At 36.5% G+C, this 22849-nt stretch overlaps 1 protein-coding gene across 2 annotated transcripts in view; it reads right to left on the bottom strand.

The window, feature by feature from the left end:
- PTPRT (protein tyrosine phosphatase receptor type T) overlaps positions 1 to 22849 on the bottom strand; it is a 687970-nt gene that overhangs the window by 612962 nt on the left and 52159 nt on the right. The gene's annotated exons all lie outside the window — the stretch shown is intronic.

Genomic DNA, 22849 nt, shown 5'->3' with positions numbered 1-22849 from the left:
CTTCAAACAGACTAGCACTACTATAGCCTTGTTGTTGTCAGCCATTCAGTTATGTCCGACCCTCAGCCACTTTTTGGATCAGCAGTCTCCATGCCTCTCTGTCTCACAGCAATCTCCTTCAGATCTGCCATGATTAGCCAGTGTCATTTTTTATAGTGCCAGCCAGTGGGTATTAGGGTGGCCCCTTCTCCTTTTTCCACTGATCACTCCCAGCATGACTGACCTTTCAAGTGAGTCAGCTCTCATGACATGACCAAAGTGTGACAGCCTCTGTTATATGGAGATTCTCAGTGATCCAGGTAATGGTTGTCCCAAAAGTGTTATTTTTTAAAGGCAACTGGGCTTTTTTTTTCTTTGAAGACATTTTGTTTCTCATCCAAGAAGCTTCTTCAGCTTCTTCAGAACTGAAGAATTAACTCTTCAGTTAATTAATTCTGATTCACACCTATCCTTTGCCTAAAGAAGAATTTATTTGTTTCTGTCAGGATTCCAAACAGTTTTGCATTCCATCTGTCAGCTTGATTTTTGATAGCCCAGAATATATGAATTCAGTTCTCCAGTGAAATTGTCTAGAACAAGAAGATGTAATGTAAACCCACCCTTATATTCTTATAGATGAGTATCAGAAACATGTAGAAAAGGTTTTCAAAGTTATATAGCATATGCTAAGGAATGTGCTTTCATTGCTATTATCTGAAGGCACATGCTGAGGAGTAATAGCTTTTTTATGCATTTCACTCTGAATATTGCCAGAAGATGCATTTTTTCAAATTTGTAGATTGTAATCTTTTTGTTTTAGTTGTTGAAGAAGACATCAGTCAAAATTCATTCTAGCTTTGCTCATGAAATATATACAAATGTGCTTCTGTTACTTCAGATATTGTACAAGAAAAAGAAATAGCTGTTATTGGATAAAGTGAACTTACTGCAATAATGTTGAGAATATCTGTTATTAAATAAATTATTTATTCAAAAGTTAGTGTCACTTTGCTAAACTACTGGGATAATACTTCAAAGTGATTGCATTGTGTATGTTTACTTGTTCAAAAACAGATTGTGCTGTGGAACACTATTCAAATAAAAGCACTGGGTTTTTTAAAAACTTTTTTGTAAAAACTTTCTATTCCCACAATCCTTAATTACCAGATAGCTTTATTTTCAAGTCTTTTCTTCCTTGCCTCCTGAGGATAGGCAGATTGCAACCAGTTGAAATTACTTTCATTGTAGAGGCACCTGATTTATATAAATCTGTTTCTGGAGTAGTTTGCCTGGTTCAAATCTTTATATCTCCAAATACTCTTATTTTCCAAAGCTAGTGGCTCCTTTTCAGTTACAACTGATTCTTTCAAGCTGTGTTATAATGATTGGATTATCACTTCTTTTTTTTAAACAAAACATGTTCAAAGTCTAACTCACTGGTTCAAAACTAAAAATGAAGTTTTCTGCAAAGAATGTAAGTAGGATGATAAAAAGTATATTACTTTACATAAACCATTATATTTGCATTTCCTGTTTTCTTTGTTTCTTTGATGTTATACTGCATCAATCATAACTGACTTATGTAGTGTATACCAACAACAGACATGATAACAAAGAATACAGTAATAATTAAGCAATAAGTTACAATGACTTCAATCAACGTCATTCATGTTATTATATCTCACACATACATATCTAGCTTCAAAATTACCCAATTTTTAAAAACATCTGGAAGATTATGAGGGAAGGAGCCAAGTTATTCTATCAGAATATGACAGAAAATACCTTCATGCTAAACATCCAAATTTTAAAAAGGATAAGCATCTTCATATTGGGGTTTTGTTGTTAAATCACACAGTGGTCCTGAACTTATTGCCATCATTATACAGCTGTGTGAAAAAGTCCTGCATGCCTTACGGTTTAGGGTTTATGACATTTTTTGGGATAGGGCATTGATTTTATGATATTTTATGCTAACTGCTATGCAAATATTGTTATATTTAAATAAATACTGATAGTTTTTAAGTGAAAAGCAGAAGCTTTCTGCAATTTGGTGCTGTTTGGATGGGGATTGTGAATTTTCTTGCATGCTTGCAATGACTATGAAAACAGATTAACAGATGCATACCCAGTGGCATATGTGTTGCAATTACTAAAGCCAATGCTAGTATTTTGTTAACATTTTTATTGTTTGTGGCCCTGAAAAGGACCATTTAGGTAACCAAACATGGTTATTAATATGAAATTGGCCAGCCTTTATTGCTTCTCACCAGGTAGCATCACTTCGGCATAGACTGTATAAGCCCTTTGCATGTGATCTTTGGTGACAATGTAGTGTCAGGCTGCAATAATGGATTTAATCAGCTCCTGCTTGGTCTTTGGATGTTTCTTGCTTATTTCATAACCAATCTTGGCACACAAGTTCTCAATTGGGTTCAAATCCGGACTCTGAGCTGGTCAATCCAGAAGTCGAACACCATGCTTCTTCATCCACTGCTAGATGGACTTGGCTTGATGACAAGGAGTGTTGTCATCATGGAAGTAAAAGTCCTTCCCTACAAGTTGCTGAGTTGAAGGAAGCATGGTCTTTTCCCGGACTTCAACATACTGCTTGAAATTCATGATTCCCTGCATGATTTGTATCTGACCAATACCAAAAGCAGTGATACAGCCCCAGATCATCACATGCAATGGATGCTTCACAGATAGATTCAGACAGTACAGCCTAAATTCTTCAGCTGGAAATCTTCTGACATACTTATTGTACTGATTCCCAGTCAACTAGAAATTGCTCTAATCACTGAAGATGACCTTGGCCCACTGTTCGTTGGTCCACTTGGCATACTGTACAGTCTATGCTGAAGCGATTCTGCCTGGTGATAAGCAATATTAAATTGGCTAGCCAATTTTGTGTTAGTAACCATGTTTGGTTATTTAAACGGTCCTTTTCAGGGCCACAAACAATAAAAATGTTAACAAAACACTAGCATTGGCTTTAGTAATTGCAACACGTATGCCACTGGGTATGCACCAGTTAATCTGTTTTCATAGTTATTGTAAGCATGCATTGTAAGCATGCAAGAAAATTCACAATCCCCATCCAAACAGCACCAAATTGTAAAAAGCCTATGCTTTTCACTTAAAAACCACCAGTATTTATTTAAATATAACAATATTTGCATAGCAGTTAGCATAAAATATCATAAAATCAATGGCCTATCCAAAAAATGTGATAAACCATAAACCGTAAACTGTAAAGCATGCAGGACTTTTTCACACAGCTATAGTTATAAAACATGATTTCATGTGACTGCATTGCTTAGTGATGAAAATCTCAGCAGTTCTAGTTGCTACTATAACCCTAAGATACATAAGAGCTGAGGAAGCTTCTTGGTTTGGAAGCAAAACATTTTCAAAGAAAAACCAGGAAGTCCAGTTGCCTCTTTAAAAAGCACCTTTGGCAAGGTACAAATCTAGGACTGGAACAAATCTAGGACTGGAACAACTAGTAACCAACAATACTAAACAACTGCCTAGATATCATCTTCTGCAAAAGTTTGATTTCAATTTACGGAATACAAATTAAAGAACCCTTTTCCAACAATGACTGCAACATGATTGACTTTTGTCTCAACATACATCCAAACAAAAATCATCACAACAATGTGATCCCCAATTATAACTTCAAAAAAGGCAACTATGATCTTATAGACAACAATCTCTCATCCCTTGATTGGCAATTTCTATCCACTGGATGCAATACTGGATGCAATGTTGAAGACCAAAACAACATATTTTTACTTGAAGTCAAAAGAGTCATCAATCTATATGTACCAATAACAACTCCCAAAACCAGAAAAAACAGATTACCCATGACAATAAGGAAATTTAAATCCAAAAAAGAGATCACTTTGGCGAAAAAACAAATCTGGTTACGTTGCCAACTTCAAAAGTCGATACAAAAATTTATGCCACCAGATAAAGACTGAATGCACCAACAATCACATTAAACAAGAGGAAAATCTTCTACGCACCAATTCCAACCACGCTTTCTACAATTTTGTAAACAACAAACTAAAAGACTCAAGGTCCATCCCACCCCTGAAAGGACCAAATGGTAAAGACTGCAACGACAACACCATTAAAGCCAACCTCTTTAACACATTATTTGGCTCAGTATTTGTAAACAGCAATGGATCATGTCCAGTATTTTCTAGACGAACCACAGGCAACTACAATGACCTAATACATATTGATTTTACAGAAGACAATGTTGAAAAAGCACTACACAATCTAAAACCATCTCTATCTATTGGTCCGGACAGAATATGTGCCTACTTCTTAAAAAAGCTATCCACTGCCAAACCTCTAAGCATAATCTTTGAAAATTCTTTCAGGACCAGCTCCTTGCCTAACCTATGGTCACAAGCCACAGTCATCCCCATCTTCAAAAAGGGAGACCCCAGCCTAGTTGAAAATTACAGACCAATCTCTTTATGCTGCGTTATGTATAAAGTCATGGAATCAATTATTAACTAATACATTATCCTCCACTTAGAAACAAACAACCTACTCTCTAATAAACAATTTGGTTTTAGAAAAAAACTATCCTGTAATCTGCAACTCTTACACTGTAAAAACATATGGACTACACAACTCGATCAGGGCAAAGCAATAGACGCAATCTACATAGATTTCTGTAAAGCCTTTGATTCAGTGGTACACGACAAACTACTACTAAAACTAAAATCTTATGGTATCTCTGGACACCTGCATAACTGGATAGAAGCATTCCTGTCAAACAGATAACAAACGGTCAAAATCAGGAGCATCCTATCAAATACTGTACCTGTCAATAGTGGTGTCCCCCAAGGCAGTGTTCTAGGACCGACTCTCTTCATACTCTACATAAATGACCTCTGTGATCATATTAAGAGCAACTGCGTTCTCTTCGCTGATGATGTAATGTTCAATACCACAGACAATACTGCTACCCTTCAAAAAGACCTTGACGATGTATCAGAATGGTCAAACAAATGGCAACTTCAAATCTCAACAAATAAATGCTGTGTCTTTTATATTAGCAAAAAATAATAATTCAGAAAATAAAATACAAGCTGAATAGTCAAGACCTTGTTGATGATCCAAACTCTGTCAAGGACCTTGGAATTCTCATCTCAAATGATCTAAGTGCTAGAGCCCACTGTAAGAAAAAGCTGAGAAAAAGAGGCGAATAGTTATTATTCTCAGCCAAAGCTGCTCTGAAACCACCAGAAATGAAGGCAGGCAGGCAGAACGGAGCACTGGATTGAACCGCGGGCGGCGGGGTGGGGGTGAACGGGTGCTTCGGAGGAGCTGTGCCGACAGGAAAAGCCACCCTGCCGGCTTCTTTGAAGCAGTTTCTTCCTGGGCTGGTGGAGGAACGAGAGAGCGACTGAGAGAGGAACGAGGCAGACACCTGAGGGATGAGGCTGAGGGAGGCAGGGCCGAGAGGCGGGGCTTCTCAGCCGTCCAGCAGGGACTTGTCCTGAGCCATGGAGACAGCCGTGGGCCGCCACCGCCCAGCGCTCAGTTTTGAAGGCGCTCCTCAGCCCGGCGCAGTTGCTGAATCTGAAGCTGAAACCCTCCGTTTTAAATGTCCCAATAGAAGAGATTATCTGTCGCTCAGGGTTGCAATGAGGAGGCAGACGTTTTATTACCCGACTAGGTAACAACATCAGATGTTACCTAGTCAGGTAATGAAATGTCTGCAAGCAAACCACCAAACTCGGACTCCTCCCCCCCACCCCCCCGGTCCTTGAAAAAGTGTTTCTGCGTGAAACTGGTCCCTGGTACAAAAAAGGTTGGGGACCACTGAACTAGAGAAAACAAAACATTTGCTAGATCAATACTCAAATACAGCTCATCAGTTTAGAACCCACATTACGTATCTGATATTAACACTGTTGAAAAAGTCCAAAAATATTTCACAAGAAGAGTTTTACACTCCTCTACGCGTTGCAGAATACCTTATGCCACCAGACTTGAAATTCTAGACCTAGAAAACCTAGGACTACGCCACCTTCGGTCCAATCTAAGTATAGTATATAAAATCATACATTGCAGTGTCCTACCTGTCAATGAATACTTCAGCTTCAACCATAGCAATACAAGAGCACACAATAGATACAAACTCAAGGTTAACTGCACCAAACCTGAATGCAGGAAATATGACTTCAGCAACAGAGTGGTCAATGTCTGGAATACTCTACCTGACTCTGTGGTTTCTTCCCCAAACCCCAAAAACTTTAACCTTAGACTGTCTACTATTGACTTCACCCCTTTCCTAATTGGTCTGTAGGGGACGTGCATAAGCGCACCAACGTGCCTACCATTCCTGTCCTATTGTTTCTTTTATTTTTCTTATATGTATCCATTTCATGTATTCATAACTTGTTTATTCTTATACCTATTATCTTGTAAGCACCTGACAAATCAATTTAAATGAAAATAAATAAAAACCATGACCTGAATGACTGAGAATTTCCATAGACACTAAGACACACAAATGTTTAAGTGGGAAGCAGCAGGGATCCTAAGTAAGGGGCACAGAGTAGACCCTGGATGGTTTGGCAAAGGCCATGTGAAATATGTGGGGAGTGGGGAGTTGAAGAAAGGAGTGTTGCAACATGGAGTAAATACAGGAAAGCCAGAAGTTATCTGGTATGGAAGGGTACATGGACAAGAAGGCAAGAGAACTTAACAATGTAATTTGCAATCTTTCCCTCTGAGTTTGCTTTTGGGAAGGCAACAGAGAAGGTCAGAAATAATGATTATGTAACTACAAGATGCTGCAACTGTTATAAGTGCAAACTGGTTGCCAAGCACTGAAATGTCAAATAGCAGTTATAAGTACCATTTGTTCAACACCACTGCAACTTCAAATAGTAACTGAGTGGTCCTTAAGTAAGGACTATTTGTAATGATAACAAATAGAATTATGGATGACTGGATCTGTGTTGCAGGAACATGTTTGCAATGATAATAGAAGGCTTAGAGATTTTTCCTGCTCAGTTGCTTATTTCTTCTTTTTCAAGTTTCAGGGGAAAATAAAAAGGAAATTCTGAGATGGAATATCAGGATGAGTGAAACCATGAACAGATTAAGGGGACAGGGGCTAGTCTTTAATTTTTGCTTTCTTTCCCTCTCTCTCTTTCAAGTACATAAATACTGTGTGATGACAGGAAAGGGAATGATTTTTTTATTCTACTCATTTTATTTTATTTTTATTTCATTTTATTTTTATTTTTTTCTCATATGCACAACACAAGAAGCTAAAGGTTTCTAAGCAGCAATATAAATTGAATGAAATAAATAAAAATGCTGACTTGGGAAAAAACATCTAAGAGAATAAAAGCATTTGGAAAAATACAAATATCTTTGCATGGCACTGAAAAGGCAATAAATGTAGAAGCAAACAAATCTCATCACAAACAGCTTGTTAGAAACAGGGATCGCCATAAAAAAAAAAACCTATTCTTTTCTATTGTGCTAACTGTAACTTCTGAAGCAAAAAATAATCTTACAAAATGCGTAGCAACATAATAGGAAGGAACATCCTGTCAGGTTTCCAAGTGATGAAATCCATTTAAAAAGAAAAATACAAAGTCCACCTTTCAAAAAGATTTCTTTTATTTAGGAAAGCTTCAAATTTGCAAAGTCCATGGTAATTCCAGATCTGACACAACCCGGAATTACCCCACAATATTACAAGTTAGAAACAACCCTCATAAGTCACATTCTCCAATAGAAGTAATTTAATGTTGCTTGATGTCATAAATCTCCACCTCAAGGGGCCCCAACAAGGGCAGCTAGTTTCCCAGGGGAAGAAAGATCACCAAGGCAAAACAACTCTCTTTATCTTCACTCCGCGCCCCACCTTAGGAATGTGGCAAGCCCGAAACCCTTCCCCACCATCACTATCACAGAGAATGTAAGAAAAAGAATATATACTAACTCTAACTAAAATGGCTACACTTATGTAAATTTCGGGCTTGACACATCCCTTCAGATAACATGGTCCCAAATCATTAAAGATTTTTGTAAACTAATGTAAACACCCTGAACTGGAACCTGAGATGATATAACTATCAGTGAAGATTGAAAAACTTTCACTGTACCTAGTGATCATTATTTTTTCTATAATATTTTGCAATACTTTAAGTTTAGGGTCAATCACAGGTATAAGAACACTGTCGAAAGAATATGGACTGCCACCACAGAGATGAAATGCCCAGAGAAGCATGTTTTTGCAGTCTCTATATAATTTCAAGCTCGATCTTAGGAAAGATTAGAAAACCCTGCCATCAATTCCCATGAGATGGCTGACTGGGATAATTAATTTAATTCTATGTAAGACCAATTAAATTTAGGACTAAATCTATTACCTCCTCCTTAGCCAGTTGTAGGTCAATGAAATGGCACCAGAGTGAGAACAGCTTGATCTGTTAATCACTCTGTCATACATCTTTTCCTTAACTCTTCACCATGGAGTTCTTACAATATGGAGATCTGAAGCTGGAAAGATTGGAGACCACTGCTGTAAATGAAACTAATACAAATTTACATCTTAAGGCATCAATGAATTGAGATGGATTGGGATTGGACATTTTCAGACAGAAGATCATACTCTTTATTACTCAGGACATGGAAAACAAAGAATAGCATTGCTTTTATACTTAGGGAGGGAACAGCAGAAACAGTATGTGATTACAATGCTATGGATTACCAAATAATATCAATTAAACTTTATTGACCATCCTTTAATATGATAGGCATTTGGGTTTATGCTGCAATCACAGATGCAGAAGAAGATAAGATTGATTATTTTTATGGTCAAGGTTAATTTGAAATCAACAGAACATATAAGCAATGTGTGCTGCCTTTGAGTAGAGACTGGAATGCCAAAGTTAAAAACATAAAAGAGGAAAACATAATTTGATCATATGATTTAAAAACCAAAATGAAATAGGATCAATTTTTGCCTCATCAATGAATTCTTCATTGTTAACACTGTTTTCAAATAACCAAGGCAATGTATCTATGCATGGGTATCACCAGATGGAGTACATAGAAATCAAATTGACCACACTATTGCTAAAAGGGATAAAGGAGCTATCAAATACATAGCTAGGTGTTGACTGTGTCCCAAATTAAGAAAAAGCAGAAAAAGAAAGCCAGTCAGTTTCTTCAACATGATCTTGAATATTTACCCACAATTTTCAAGTAGAATACCAGGAATTGTTTTGAAACCTCATTGATTAATTAAAAAACAGAGGAATTATGGAATGAACATAAAGAAGCCATTAGCAAAAGGCAAACAGTGAAAAAATAGGATTAAATTAAATCGCCAAACTAATGACAACAGATAGAAGAAGCCTTAAAATTGACAGTGAAGAAATCACTTTTAGGATCAACCATCAACAATAAAAGAATATGCAGTCAAGAAATACACTGTAGTTACCACTTGATCGGCTTGCACAATTTTTATAGGTATTCTTTCCAAAGTTACAAATGCTGTGATGTGTCTATGCCTACAAAGATCAGTGTTGTGCAAGTCATGGTATTCCATGAAAAAAGCAGGCTAGGAAAGATATTGATGCCTATGAAATTTGATGTTTAAAAAGACTTCTAAGAAAACTGAGGACATTATTGTTATTTCTTTCTTAAACATTGGCTATAGACAGCCAATAAAACAAACAAAATGGAACATTGAACAAATCAACCCAGATTTCTCACTTAAGGACAAATAAGTAGGTACAAATTATTCTATTTTGGACAAATTATATGACAACACAGTTCTCTGGGGAAGGGTCCAATGCTGGGAAAGATGAAAGGGAAAAGAAGAAGACAACCATGGTGGATGGACTCAGGTACAGTGACAATTAGAGTACTGTTGGAGTACCTGAAAGACCTGTTTGGGGACAGATCATCAGGAAGAAAATCTATTTATGTCATTGCTATGAGTGGAAAACAATTTGATGGAACATAATCAATAAAACAAAATACGTTCATAAAACAGCAAAAGAGGAATAGCATTTCTATTCAGGATTGTTTGCAGGATAATGGGTTGGAAAGATATGGTGTTAGCATTTTACATCAAGGAAGCATTGTTGGGCAGAAAAATATCTTTGTCACTGCAGAAATGCCAACATACAAACAGATATATATGAGTACTATTCCTTTTCTTTTGATAAGGCATTTCCTGCCAAGAAGACTGCTTTATTGTTGATGAACCTGAAAGAAATTTGGGAGGATTCAAGAGTTTGTTTTTTAAACACCACAAGCATTTTTCTTTGGAGATTGATATAAAGAGCTAAGTGCTACCAATAATAAAATGACACATTATCTTATAATGAGATAATAGAACCCAAGCATCCTTAGAACTGAAGGCAGCTCATTTCTCTAACAGGTTGCCATTAGGAGACAAAAGAAGCCACACTGCACTGCCAACCTGCCATTCCTTATTTAAACCCATCTCTTTTGTGTGACTTTGTTCTTTAGATCCTATTTGTAAGAAAAGAGAACCTTGACAATCTGATATCTGAATGGCAACAGAATTGCACCAGATGCAGAGGCAGAATAGCTTAAACTCCCTAAGGGACTATATTTGAGGAGAAACTGCCATTAGAGGAAGAACCCGAGCACCATCAAACATCCAGCTTGGCAGTATCACTAAATAGGTATTAATGTACATGCTCACTCATGGGGAATTTTATTTCAGAGACACAATAGGAAGACAGCCCCTTTTCCAAATTGGAGAAAGTAAAACTGTGTATATTATGTGAGAAGGATGTCCTCAGTAAGCTTGAAAAGCCCATGCACCACCAAAGGCCAACAGCTGTGAAATGATAAGCTTGGTGGCATTAGCAAAATGAAATGACAAGCATGCAGTGAATGACTGGGAGGGAAAAGGAGATGGAAAATGCCATTACTGTCATAAAACACTGTCGTGGTAAAGATCACAATACCACTACAATATGCCTAATTCCAATTATACAGTGGTGAAAAGTCCTTTCTGTTCTAAATTAGATTATTTTTCCCCGCTTGCTCTTCATGTTAAAACCCAAGCTAGCAAAACTGGGGAGAGGAATTAAAGCAAGGAGGGGGGAACTATAGGTCTTCTAGCTGTTGCAATTTGATGCTAAACTCTCAGAAATTCACTCTTGTACCAGTTTCATTCCATTTTGGTTGTACTGAATGCCAGATCAGCCTATAATAAAGCTGTCCTCATCCTCAATATGATAGTGAAGAAGAAACTGAATTGACTTGTATATTTGAGATCTGAATGGACCAGAAGGAGGGGATATCCCTCTTAGAGATGTGCCCACCTGGGTTTTAGATCTGACATCAGTCACCATTCTGAGAGAGGGGAGGTGGGGCAGCTTCCAAACATGCATGATCACCCATATCCTAGTCATATCTTGATTGGGTTACTGCAACACACTCAACGTGGGATTACCCTTCAAGAATATTTGGAAACTACCACGGGTGCAGAATGGTGTGGTGTGTACTGTTCTGAGAGTTCTTGGGGTTTGCTTCTGGGTCCAATTCAATGTATTGATTATTACTAATGTGGCACGGGTCCAAGGTATATGAGAAGCCATCTCACCCCCAAACTTGGTTTTGCCCATTGAAAAATTGGGACCCCAAGGGGCACTTACCCCTGGTTGTTGGGGTAAGATGCTGTCCATGTGCAGACCATCTCTTGGTCCTGTTTTATTGTATAGTTTAAATTTTTTTATTTGCATATTTTTCCTATTTATCTTTTTATGGTCTGTAAGCTGCTCAGTGGTGGTGATGATGTTATCCATTCAAAGTGTCTGACTCTTTGTGATTCTATGGGCTGGGTCTCTCCACATCTTCCAGTCTTGCACCAGCCAGACGGTAGTTTTTCTATCCTCTAGCTGGTTGTCAGCATTGATGGTGTCCTGCCATCATGTTTTTTTTTTTTTTTGTTGGCCTGGTTTCCTATTACCACTAACTCTTACAAATATAATTGATTTCTCCAGTGAATTCCCCTGCATGACATGGCCAAAGTAAGTGCAGTTTTGTGATTTTTACCTTTTAGAGAGATGTCTGGTGTTATGCGTTCCAGTATAAGCTGCCTAGAGTTACCTTATCAGGGAAATTGATTTGGTTATAAGCCACCCAAACTTATTTGGTATTGGGCATGCTATAGATTAAATAAATAAATAAAATTTGCAAGTCTATGATTCTATGCAACATTTCTGACTACATCTTTGATACGAAAAAAATGTCCTATCTACAGTCCCAAAGGTATTTTTTCAAAAGGAAACTGGACTCTGATTTTTTTTAGGATGTTTCTTTACTCTTCCAAGAATCTTATCTACAGAAAGAAACATTTATATATATGATATAGCCTCTGTTGGGTTTCTCAACACACAGCGACTAAAACCTCATATATAATTAGCAACCCTGAAACATGACTTCCAGTTGTTCACGTTCTTGATTTCCCGCACATAATTATGAATGGCATTGTTATAGTCAAACAGATGATTTGACCTTGTGAATTAAGATCCTCCAAGTCAAAATGCTAAAATATTCAGTGATAGGATGTCACAAGGGTAATTTCCTTTTTGTCATGGAACTAAGAACATTTTCTCAAGCTCACGTTCTCAAGCAACAAATAGAATTTCAATGATGGTGTTCATATTAAATATTTCACTTTGTCAGCTTTTATACTCTTCTACAGCTTATTGAAGTGCAACAGGAGAAAGGGTGGAAAGGAAGTCAGGAAAATGAAAAGTGAATACTTATTTAATCCAGAGCCCAGTTTTTGAGAAAAACATTTCAGCTTCAGTATCCAAAGGAGGCTTGCACAAAGAGAAACATACACAATTATTCCTTACACGAATTGGGACCAGAATTTCTGTTGCTAAACAAGGTACTTGTTAAATGTGTCATGTTCAATTTTATGACTTTTTGGCCATGGATGTTAAACAAATCACTGCAGTTATTAAGTAAATTAAAGAGACCATCCCAGCGAAATTTATTTATACTGATGACGACGGAAGAATATTAATGGTGGAAATAATGGATAATAATACAAAAACACTCCTGATTGCAATCTATGCCCTGAATGACAATCAAGAAGAATTCTATAAAAAATTACATATGAAAATAATTGAACTGGACTATGTTAATATAGTTATGATGGGAGATTTTAATGGAATTGTAGACAATAAACTGGATTATACAGCACAGAAAACAATAAAGCAAAATAGAAAGACTCTTCCTAAATCTTTTTTTTAAATGGTAGATGAAATAAACTTAAAAGATACATGGAGAGAAAGAAATGCTAAAACTAAACAATACACCTTCTACTCAAATAGACACTTATCATGGTCCAGAATAGATATGATATGGACAGAATTGTTAACTAATATTCAAGAAATAAATATTGAAACAAGTACTTGGGCAGATCACAATCCAATGACAACTAAATGGAAAGGACAAAGAAGAAGATCTAGATGGATGTTAAATAATACTATTTTAAAGGAAAAAGACTCCACACAGTGGATGGAGAAAGAACTGGCATTTTTCTTTAGAGAAAACAAAAAAGAAGATACATCAATCCAGAATGTATGGGATACAATGAAGACATATGCCAGAGGCTTGATAATAGACTATACAAGGAAAAGAAATACCATGAAAAGATTAGCCTCTAAGGCATTAGAAGATGAGTATAAAGGACTTGAAAAAAGAGAAGTCTTAAAGTTGCCAAAGTTGGAGGCCCCTGATCTATGTTTAAAACAACTGGGCAATTCCAGGAAAAGATACAATTACTTCTATTGATGATACAAATAAACATATATTAAAAATGCAAATTTAATTCAAATAATATTCAATATAAATATAACACTCCACTTATTAAGATAGAGTCTATAAACAGTTTTCAACTTTGAAATGAAAGAAATAAGAATTCTTCTGAAACACAGGCCTTTTGCAGTAACTTATGAACTAACAAACAAACTGAGTACCAAATGCCACAAAAAGGAAATTTGGAATCTTCAGAAATATTAATTCTATAGGTTTTGTTTTATTAAAATATGGCCACTGGGGTTTCTAAAAAAGAAAGAACAATAGATACTGTTTGTTTGTTTCTTTGTTTGTTTGTTCATGTAGAACTTATTAGCTGTTCAATGGTTTCTGGAATCAAGAAATATGGACACTGCTTACTTAATAAAAATGGATACATTGCTATAGCGTACTGGAGGAGAAGACCATTTAGCACATTATCCCCAAGCTAAAAAAATTGCTGAAAACAAAAGCAGCTACATAGCAAATTATTCCAGCAGTGTTCATGGGACCATGTGTCATGCCCCTGGTGAAGACTGACTCTGAGAGAGAGGAGGAACAGCTGACAGGGAGTGGAAGTGTGGCTCCGGAGGTTGTGGAGGAGGCTGGGAAAGGGCAGAGGCTGGCTGGGCAATCAGAGGAGGACCCAGGCCCACCTGCTTTCCATCCTAGGGCATGCAGGGAGGAGAGGATAAGGGAGACATGGTGTATGGGGGAGGAGAGGGCCTTGATCCTCTTCATGGGCTGCAGCTGTGACAACTGGATAAGAGGACGGACATGCGTACAGGCCAGTGCTGGAAACAAAGCATGGAAATATCTCTAGTTTATTGTTCCTCTCTGAGTTTGGTGTCCTTCTGATATCTGTGGACATCTTCAAGCCCTTCCTCCTTGTAACTGCTTGTGTGGGAGTTTTTTTATCTCCAGTCAAGGATATTTGGAGCTTGGAAGAAAGTGAAGGAATAAAAGGGGCTTCACCTGTTTTTTGTGACTGTGTTTCTTTTGTATCCCACCCTGGGTCATCACACCATGACTAAAACAGTGTTATGTTGTCATGATGCAAGCCCTTCCTTTGTGTGTTTTAATTACGCACATATGTCCATAGGAGCAGATCTTATGGACAATAGTGTGATGCTGCTTTTTTCTTGTTCCTGAAAATACTCACAATTTATTCCAACAATATAATCTGAAAGGATATTTCTTAGAATTTACTTGCATTTGATTTTTTTTCCCTCTCAAATTCTTGCTACAGGAACCAATATTTAAACACAGCTTTAATATGGACTGATTAAAAAGTGTAAAGAAGGTACTGAAGGGCAATCATAAGCATTCTCCTAATAACTATTTAGGCATCGATGTGTCAACAAGAAAATAATTTACATGTTTTACTTCAGATGGTAAGCTCTCTCTGAAATTTGGTGGGAATGAGTTCAAACAGCAGAGTCAAACCAAGAAATAAAAATGAGAATAGGGAAAGTTCTATTTATTCTTAACCATCCAAATTGTCCCAGGGGAATTGAAGATATTCTATATAGCAGTATGTCTAAAGCTTTGGAACATTTTCCATACAACTGTCATTATCATCTTTTCATCTTTCCTACTATCTCCTCCTACTGGTATCTTATGGTTCATTGCTTGTTATTTTTATCTTATGATTTATGATTGCACCTTATGATTTATGATCTATGACTTATCACTTTTCTGTTTGTATATATACTGAGAGCTTATGCACTAGAGACAAATTCCTTGAGCGTCCTGTTAGGGTTTGGGGATTAACCCCTAGCAGAGTAGCAGCAGTAGTCAAGCCAGGAAGCCAAACGAGAGCGGAAGGGCCCCAGAGTATACACACACTGAACACAAACACTTCTTTGTAGTTTAAATAGTTTTTAATCCATTTAGAGTTTAAAGCATTGTCATTCATTCCATTAAGTCATTCACAGTATTTCCATCCAGTAAGACTCACTAGTATAGTCCAAGTTAAGAGTCCTTGCAATATCTTTATCAGCCGATAAAGATATCTTCTCCTCCTCCGGTGCCTCTCTCCAGAGGAACAAACGCTGGATATTCAGCAAGAAGTTCAAACAGTAGAACAGTAGAATTACGCAGTAAATCAGCAAACAGTAGCAAACAAGAACAGTTCAGTCACAGGCACTCACAGTCAGTAATCACAGTTAGTCACAGTAAGACACAGTTAGTCGCAGTAACACACAGTAAGCTTTCCAGCTTCTAATGCTTCCTTATATTGTAACTTCTAACCGCACCCTTAATCGGCTAATTGCCTGCAGCATTGTGCTTAAAGTGATAAGCACTTAAACCATGATATCTAAGTTTTATATATTTATTCACCCAAACCATATTTGGTATCAATGTTATACCTAACATACTCCCCTTTTGGGTGAAATAAATATATAATACCTTTACAATCTAACCCCATATTTTTCACAACTCTCCTGGTGCTTACTGGCACCTTGGGCTTTAGTAAAATTATCAGCTAAATTGTCCTCCTACATACAGTACTCTAGCTGAATCATCTTACTTCTTACAGATTGTCTCACGTTTAGGTATCTTAGATCTGTATGTTTGCTCCTTGTTTTTACTGCAATATTTGTGGCCATTTGAATTGCTGATTATCTTCATGTATAATTATAGGATAATCCACAGTTATACCTATATCAATTAACATTTGTTTATACATTATTAATTCTGTACATAACAGAGATAAACAGGAGAATTCTGCCTCCATAGTAGACAAACTTATATGCTGTTGTCTTATTGACTTCCAGCCTATTAATGTCTTACCCAGCATTATGGCTGTTCCTGAAGTCGACTTTCTAGTGTCTCTTTCTGATGCAAAGCTAGCATCTGCATAAGCACTCAGAATTAAATCACCCTTTGGTTCTAAATACAATGAATAATTCATTGTCTTTTTAAGATATCTTAATATCCTCTTAGCTGCAATCCAGTGTCTTTCACATGGTGCAGAATTGAATCTAGCCAACTGATTCACGCAGTACGAAATATCTGGTCTAGACCAATTACTAATATAACTCAAACTACCAATTAAAGATTGATAAATCACCTTATCAAACTCCGGGCTTTGTTCATCAGTGTTGCTAAACTCCTGACTCATTGGAGTCTTAGCTGGCTTACAAAGCTCCATCTTGTAATCTTTTAGCAATTTGCTTATCTTATCTTCCTGAGATATCTTAAAACCTTTCCGTGTTTTCTTTATATTCAAACCGAGATACTTCTTTATCTCCCCTAATTGCTTGATCTTTATTCTCTTTCCTAATGATGCTATTATTTTATTTGCTTCATCATTAGTTTCAGTTATCAATGCAATGTCATCTGTGAATAGTAATAATAATGATACTTTCCCATTTGTCTCCCTCTTAAACAGACATGGATCGGCTAAACCAGCTTTAAATCCTATATTGTCTAGTTCCTTTACAATATACTGGTTCCATTCATAGCCTGATTGTTTAAGACCATAGAGGCTTTTCTTTAACAACCAACAATCATTATTATCCTTATTTTCACTTTTAATACCAACAGGTTTTTTCATATAAATAGTATGTTTTAATGGGGCGTGCAAGTAAGCAGTTTCCACATCTAGATGGTTAACTATATAGTTTTTACTAGCTGCCCACACTAAAGCTGCCCTCAAGGTTGCTGCCTTAAGACTAGGTGCAAACACCTCATCGTAGTCATTGGCATTCTGCCTAAAACCTTGGGCTACTAACCTTGCCTTATGGATTAAATTACCATTTTTATCTGTTTTTACCTTAAAAATCCATTTGCAGCCAATGGATTTCTTACCTACAGGTAATTTGGCATTTTCATACACTTTCATATCTCTTAATGAATTCAGTTCCTTATTCATTGCTGCATACCAACTTTCTTTTTCCTTAGTAGGATACTTTTTAATTTCTTCAACAGAATTAGGAACTTGATTAATCTGGCACACTGTGTTAGCCTGGTACCTATCAGGCGGTCTAGATACACGTGTAGTTCTTCTGGGAATTACAGGGCTTACAGGAGGACTTTGTTGAACTACTACCTGTTCATCTTCCTCATCCTGTTCAGCTATTGAATCTGTTTCTTCCTTTATGGGCACTATTTCATCCTGTATTTGTCTCTTTACTTTATTTTTAAAGTTACAGGGATAACTAATGGGATTTCTATAGGATTCAATAATTACATCTTTATTGGCATCCTGTTCTAATTTCTCCCATCCTTCATGTTCTAGAAATTGGGCACTAGCACTACATAACACTTTAGATGTGCCTTTCTCCCAAAATCTATATGCCCTATGGTTTGCCTGATAACCAACGAAGAAAAATCTTTTAGCTCTATGTTGCCCTTTTTTTCTGAGTTGTGCAGGAATATGCACCCATGCTGGTGCACCAAATGTGTGCAGGTAACTTAGGTCAGGTTTCCTGCCATGCCACCTGGTAAATGGTATTTCACCTGTTGTTGTATTAACAACGTTGTTCAATATGTTATTAGCACACATTGTAGCCTCCCCCCACAAAGAATCAGGTAACCCAGAATCATTTAACATTGTTCTAACCATTGCCTGTAGTGTTTGGCCTCTTCTTTCAATAAAAGCGTTATGTTCTGGCCTGTATGGAGCAGACTTCTTATGCTCTATTCCAGCTACCTTAAGTCTGTTCTGGAATTTGTTATTAATAAATTCCGTACCATTATCTGTCACCAGGGTTATCAGTTGCCGTTTAGACTTTCTTTCAGCAAACTTAATCCAATTGAAAAAATGTTGATATGTTTCAGTTTTGCTTTTCATTAAATAGCAAAACCCATATCTAGAATAATGGTCCATAATGCTCAGTATATATCTAGCACCCCCCATACTGGGTTTCTTTGGACCTATGATGTCTGCAAATACTACTTCTAAAGGTTCTTTTGTTTTGAAACCATTTAGCCTATTTGCAGGCAATACTTTGCTCTTATCTTCACAGCAAACATTACAACGCAAATATTTATCACAAGGTTTTAACCTTATTCCTTCAGATAACTCAACTGTACGTTTTAGCATTTTAAAATTTACATGCCCCAAACGCCTATGCAATAAATGGATACATTCATTATGAGGCTTTATGTTATTAAATACAGTTTGTGCCTCCCCTTTCTTACTATTATCTAAGACATATAATGTTCCATTTAAAGCTGCAGTTACCCTTTTGTTATCTTTTTCAATTATGCAATTATTATCTTTAAAAGTAATTACATAACCTAATTTATCTAATACCCTTACTGAAAGCAAATTAAACTTTAGTTGCGGTACATACAACATTTTTATATCCTGGTTTATGCACGGACAATGTGCAAAACCTTCACCTTTCGCTTTAAGATTCCAGCCGTTAGCAAGAGATATATGTTGAGAGCTTTTAGACATTTTTATAAATTTTGTCTTATCTCTTGTGATGCAGTGGGATGCGCCACTGTCAACCACCCATAGATCATTCTTCACATCAGAGTTGCTAAACGTGGCTAGTTCAAATGCTTTCTTTGGCTTTTTTATATTCTGGCTTTTTCTCTTTTTGCAGAATCTTGCCAAATGTCCTCTGCCTCCACAATTAAAACACTTTTTAATTGTGTATGCCGTCGAAGATAAATTCTCTTCTTCTGGGTGCTTTACTTTGCTTTGCTGGTTTCTTTCAAGCTTTGAAGATAATTTCTCTTCTTTCTTATCTTCTCTCAGCTCGTCACGCTCACGCCTTCTTCTGGCTTCTTCTAGTAGCCTGCCTGTAATCTCGGTTAATGAGAGGCTATCCTTAGGCAATACCTCTAACGAAGTCACATAGTCATCATAGCTTTGATCTAATGAAGATAATATTATGTAGACTTGTTGCAGTTCATTAAATATAAGCTCTTTTTCTTGCAAATCTTGAAAAATGCTCTTCATACAGTTTAAATGAACTAACATATCTCCATTCCTCTGAAGATGCGTTCGAAAAAGCTTCCGTGTAAGATTTATATGTGCTCCTACACTGTCCCGAACATAAATCTTCCTGAGGTTCTCCCAGCAGTTTGCAGCATTTTCTTCTCCACGAATATGGACAAGCTGCTGATCACAGAGAGTCAGTCCTATGATGCATAAAGCCTGCTCATTCTTCAGTTTAAAGTCTTGTAACTTTTCGTTATCATCATCATCAGCAGGATCCCAGCTACTCACATCTGGTGGGTTTGCTATAATGTCCCACAAACCTTCTCTGCGTAGAAGTAAACTACATTTCATTGACCATGAAACATAGTTTGTTCCATCCAGCCTGGATATCATGGACAGTTTTGACAAATTTACTTGTGCCATTACTCTTCAGATATTTTGACTATTTTAAACTAATTAAAACAGTTTGTTTTTACAGTAATGTGCAACTCACACCAACTCTCACTGCTATATCCTGGTTAGTTAGACTATGCTGCTGGGCCCATAACCAATGTTAGTGTTTGGGGATTAACCCCTAGCAGAGTAGCAGCAGTAGTCAAGCCAGGAAGCCAAACGAGAGCGGAAGGGCCCCAGAGTATACACACACTGAACACAAACACTTCTTTGTAGTTTAAATAGTTTTTAATCCATTTAGAGTTTAAAGCATTGTCATTCATTCCATTAAGTCATTCACAGTATTTCCATCCAGTAAGACTCACTAGTATAGTCCAAGTTAAGAGTCCTTGCAATATCTTTATCAGCCGATAAAGATATCTTCTCCTCCTCCGGTGCCTCTCTCCAGAGGAACAAACGCTGGATATTCAGCAAGAAGTTCAAACAGTAGAACAGTAGAATTACGCAGTAAATCAGCAAACAGTAGCAAACAAGAACAGTTCAGTCACAGGCACTCACAGTCAGTAATCACAGTTAGTCACAGTAAGACACAGTTAGTCGCAGTAACACACAGTAAGCTTTCCAGCTTCTAATGCTTCCTTATATTGTAACTTCTAACCGCACCCTTAATCGGCTAATTGCCTGCAGCATTGTGCTTAAAGTGATAAGCACTTAAACCATGATATCTAAGTTTTATATATTTATTCACCCAAACCATATTTGGTATCAATGTTATACCTAACACGTCCAATCATACTTGGACAATAAGAATATTCCAATTCCAGTTTGATTTCATTTGTGTCAGGCTACATAGAAAAGTCTGATATTTCCACTTCTCTTGTTTATAGCTATGCTTGAATACAATTATATTTTTAACTCTTTCATTAAATGTTTTCAATCGTTTGTTACATTTTATTTCGATATCACTTCATTATTTGACAAATGCTGATTTTAAATCTGTATAATAGATCCTTATAATGTTCTTAGTATAAAAGTACGCTTGCACCAAAAGAATCAAATCATATACTTTATGTATGCGTAGTTCCTTCAAGCAGCTATTGTAATTGCTTATGGTATTGTTTCTATTGCTCTTACAACTTCTTGTTTCAACCTCCTTACTGTTGAGGGGAATGAAAGTCACACAGTCTCCTTGACTGGAGAGGCAATGAAGAGACTCCAGTAAATAGGTAAATAAATAAAAACTTAACAACTCCTCTCCCCTATTTGCTTTAGTTAGGTATTTAACAATACATATGTTCCCCTATATTGACATGTGTACCTTTCATTTCATTAAGACAAGCTCTTGACTTTAAAGGACTGTTTCACAATTCCTACCCTATTTCTTCCTTCTTTCCTAATATAGATTGAATGTATAAGCCGAAAGAAAAATAATGTCTTATCTTTGATAAATTCACTTGATAACATGGAAAACTCTTGAAACTAAATGCCCAGGGAGTTGAGAAAAGCTAATGTAAGCCTTTCTAGATATAATCTTCATCTTTCAAGATATAAGATTAACTCTCTCTATAGATAAAATGATGGAAAATCCCAGTCTAATTTCAAGACTGTGATAAATTCTATGGCATCTTCCTTACTTACAAGTGAATTTGCCTTATTAAAAAAGTAATGAGCTATTAATTAACTGCACTCATACAAAGCTGTTTAATTCCCAACCCAATTAACAGCAATCTGCTGAAAGAGTCTAATGATTATTTTAAATTTGCTAAGAGAAACATATCTGTGTCTTTTTTAATAAGCTATTTATATAATGGCTAATGATGCAACCTGCCTGAATTTTAATTTAGCCACATACATATTGCAAAACACTTATGCTCTTCTGGCATCATCTCAATCAGATAAACATTATGATTTACAGTTATGCATACAGTATTGCTTGCTAGCAAACCATTTCCTTTTTCAGTTTTATCTGTGTGTGCGGCCATCATTTAGAAAATACTTCCCATAAAACAGAAGTATATTCTTGAAGGGCCAGTGACTTTTTCTCAGTGAAGTTCACCACACAGGCTTGCTATTGTGGGGAAAATAGGAGAAGGGAACAAGTTGTATGAAATAAAAGCAGGATGCAAATAAAATAAATAAGTTACAGAAGCTTGCCGCTGCAAGTAGCATTATTTTATTTTGAGAGTAGATGTTGAAGGAACATGGTTTGTTGTTATATCAATAGCCTAAAGCCTTGCACATCTGTTCAGATTTTAAGAAGTCAATTTTCATAGGCTCATACTCCAATAGGTAAAAATATAAGAAAAATGAGCAATGTGGCACATTTGACTGCTTTCCTATGAACTAATTATTGACCGTTACAGAACTAAATCCAAGAATCTTTCAGGGTATTGTGCTGCCATCAGCCTCTATTTCCCAGAATCTTCCAATTAAACTGAGAGGAACCTTAAGTTTTTGCCCCCTTAAAAAAAAGTTAACAAGATATATGTGAAGGTGTGCAGGCATTATGGTGGAGGTGTGTAAAATAAGAGTAAAGTCATAGAAATATGAAATTAGTGTGTATTTATTAATGGGTAAAGGAGCAAGTCTCCAACAGCATATTGAACACATTTGGGTACCAAGTATTCTTCTTGAAATCTAATTATTTAAAATTATATTTATGCTTTGCTTAGAACCAAGTTTGATGATATGTTATGTAATATAATATTTCAG

Source organism: Notechis scutatus, chromosome 3, assembly GCF_049901735.1.
Source record: "Notechis scutatus isolate UNSWTSFEM ecotype Mainland chromosome 3, rNotScu1.2, whole genome shotgun sequence".
In the NCBI taxonomy this organism is placed as follows: domain Eukaryota; kingdom Metazoa; phylum Chordata; class Lepidosauria; order Squamata; family Elapidae; genus Notechis; species Notechis scutatus.
The sequence above is the reverse complement of the archived record's forward strand: the minus strand, read 5'-3'. Positions and strand labels throughout refer to the sequence as shown.